Source organism: Symphodus melops (assembly GCF_947650265.1).
Source record: "Symphodus melops genome assembly, chromosome: 9".
Taxonomy (NCBI): Eukaryota; Metazoa; Chordata; class Actinopteri; order Labriformes; family Labridae; genus Symphodus; species Symphodus melops.
Genome location: NC_136699.1, coordinates 14,340,119 through 14,343,891, shown reverse-complemented (window position 1 = coordinate 14,343,891; position 3,773 = coordinate 14,340,119).

The window sequence follows — 3,773 nt, the reverse complement described above, 5'->3', positions numbered from 1 at the left end:
CCCATGCTGTTGTTCTTTTGTTGGCTTTGTGCTTTCAGTCCTTTAACAGCTCCACTTCCACATGAGACGCGGCGGGCTAAGGTGTTCTTCACATGCAATCGTGTGAGATTAACACCCAGACACCTTTGAATGCATGACGACTTGGTGAGTCTGAGGAGAAACAAAATACTGTGTGTGAACTATTAAGGACGAGATGAATGGGTCCTTCGCTGTGTGATGTGCTCATTATCGCCACAGCAACCTGGAGGAGTTTATTCAGGCATCCAGTCCTCCTCTGACTCCCAGTCCTCCCTGTTTCACCTCAATAGCTCACACACTGAACATTTATGATCACACTTTACTGAACTAGCTACAGGCAGCAGAGGCCTTTCTGTACATACAGGGTGCTGTTGTGTTATGCCACGGGATGGCAAATACAGTTCTTGTTGATCCTGTTCTTGTGCCTGGGGCTGTCTTTTAGATAAAGATAAGGTTATCCTTTGTTCATTTCGCAGACGGAGAAATTTACAAAGAAGCCTAATACATTCAGAATGTAACTAAACTTGGGCCAAGATGTTATAAGATAGATGAGAAGCACTGGAGTTTTCACTAAAAATGAGGCAGAAGTAGCAAACAGTGGCAACACTCTTGACAATACCATTGTTTGGAAAAAAGTAAAATCTCCCCTGGCTTTAACTCTAAATGAGCAGGAAAGCCTTAACTATTTCATCAACCACTTTATTTATTTTACAATGTTATCGAGCCTCTGGATGGTTCAACTTACTTTTTTCTAAGATCATTCAGGGGTTTCCTCCACTGACAACAAATTGTCTTATGTCGGTTTCTCATTCAGCAAATCAACCCCAGGTGAACTTACATGATGTAAAATGTCCCGAGTACTTCATCAAAGGATGAAAAACAATCAGGCATTCTGTAGAGCAACAGAGAAGTTCTATGCGGTCTCCTTGCGTTTATTAATTTGGAATACACCTTTAAATAGATTGGTACAGAATGTTCACATCTCGACTGAAGCCACTTTTGTGTGCATTTGTGATTGTGCATGTTGGCCTCTAGGTGTCTCCACAGTAACTCATGTAACACTTTATACTGTCCAGCAGAGGTCCCCACTTCCTCATTTCTCAGAGACGAACATATTGAGACTTGAGTGTGTCTAACTGAGAGAGTACTGTAAGCCTATGTCCGACTGTTTTTAAAGCTGGAGAACGAGGCCTTCAAGGTGCATCAATTAAACAGAATGTCTACCAGAATTAATTACAAAAGGTGCCTGTGATTTGCTAAAACTTTCAGACTTTAAGCGTTTAAAATAATCAGAAATGACAGAGTGCTTGTGTGCTTATTGCACCATTACCCAACAGTTTTAACAATTGTTCTCATCATACTTACCTTAGTTTAGACTAGGCTGATCAAGGCTTCAATTTTCAGGTACTTTTTAAAGACTTTTGTCTGGCAAATGATGAAAGAAATACTAGCATATTTAAAGGGATCTTCACACTAGCTGATTTTAAACTTCAAAATTATCACTACTTAACTGCGTCTTTAATATGATGATTATTTCAAAACTAGCAATGTCACTTCAACGTCATTTCCAAAGTCACTGAGTGATAGTGCTCACTTTTTATGCCATAATGTAGTTATGTTGGTGGGATTTTTTTAATACATGACTTAATGATTGAACAGTACATACATACTTACTTACACAACAAACACACACGCTGCGAAGCAATAAGTTCCTGTTTACAAGAAGGTTAAAGAAAGAAAGAATAAGAAAGTTAAGAAAATGGATTCAAAGAATTCTGACCCATCTTATACCGATACACTTTACAGAATATTATTCTACCAGCTTTTCATGAGCAACAGATAACTCCACTCATGATGAAAGATCCAAGTTTCTTATATAACCTTGAGGTTTCTGTTCTAAAGTCTCCTGTGATGTTGTCTGTGTGAGTTGTGTTGTAAAGGCTAAACCCCCCCCCCCCCCCCCCCCCCCCAAAAAAAAAAAAAACACAGAAAAGGGCAGAATTGTGTTGAAAGAAAAGATGAGAAAACTTTGGTCTTTTTTTTTCTTCTTTTTTTCACTTTTGTGGCAAATTGCCTACTGAGAAATACACCATTTTACACGGTTGCAAGTTTTTTTAAAGGGAAGTGTGGTAGTCATTTAGGAAGTTTTAAACATCATTTTGTAGAACATAAAGTGTCTGACGGTAGATCACTTGATGGTTGGTCTGATGTCAGTGTGACAGGTCTGATGAAATACACAAGTTGATTTAAAAAACAATATACATATAATCTACACAACTAACAAGTATGTACAGAGAAGAATTGTTCTGATGTTTAGTTTTTGAGGATCACACTACAAATTACCTCAAATAATGTTCTTTGTAAAACACAAAATGCCTCTACATACAAAATGAAAAATGAAAATGTAACAATCTACAGCCAAAACTCAAAACTAGCTTCTTCCACAAACAAAATAAAAAGAAGCCAATCAAAAAATAAAAAGCAAAAATAAAACTACAGTATGTTAGAATATTAAGGCCTTAATCAAAAACACCCTCCTTCCACCAAAGGACTTTGCTCGATGTGAAGAAACACACACACACACACACACACACACACAGATATTGAAGATTTCCCATCATTTACATAATTCTTGTTTATGAAGTGTGTTCCAGGGAAAATCATTTTTACAGTTTTTAGTCATTTGTTTTTCCACCAAAGGGACTCATTGAAAATGCCAGATGATGAAATCCAAGAAGACATATTCACATGCACAATTGCGTTGAGATCTTTATTCTTGTTAGCTTTAGGAACATCAGACTTTTGCTCTCTTGCAAACTAAGAGAAGAACAGAGAATTTTCTTTTTACGCCTTTTGTGGTTGATTGCAAATTTGAGCTGGTTGACCCAAAATATGCATTACATCATTTATTTTGTTGACTTCCAGTTTGGACAGAACGTCTTTAAAATAATCAAACAAGCATATTTTTAAAACATCTTTTTTACAATGGTTACTATCAACCTTTTGTTCTAACTTTCACATGAGCAAGTATTGTTTTAATAAACATGATCACATTTCTTGGATGATGGTTGTCAAAAACAACTTTAGTGTTCCATTCAATGGTTCCACTTCATCATATGTGATGTTTGTGTTTGGTATCCACAACATGGATAATTGAGAGCAGCCTCAATCAATGTTAAAAAAAAACATCAATTCTGAAACAATGTGATGTAGGCCTATATTTAAAATTAGGAGTTAATAATTATACCATTGGAGAATCTCAGTGTTCTAGCTGATCTTCACTCTCCATTGCCTTTATTGACTGCCCTTTTCTCCATTCACATGCTGTACAAACACAATCCCAGCAGCTGATAGATAATCAAACATCAGGGCAGCAGGTTGCAGCCTTCGCTCACCTGTTTCTTTTGGGTGAGATTATGTTTATTAGAGTTGCATTCAGGTGTCTGCTGCTGAGATTATGGATGGTGTGTTATTGTTTTCAAAGGGATAAAGAGTGACAGCCAACGCACATCCTGTCCGATATTATTGTCCTCCGAATAAAACACACATCCTCGCCTAGAAACTTCCTCCACTGATAAAGGTTTGATAACACTCGGTCAGACACGTAACTGCTACTGTTGTCTTTAGACGATTCACACAGTCAGACCCAAAGTATACGTAGAAGTATACTATCTCAGACACAAGTAAAGACACACACCTTGATGTTCATCTGGAACATACTTCTTTTTCCTTGGTTCAAACAGACTGTTTAGTTT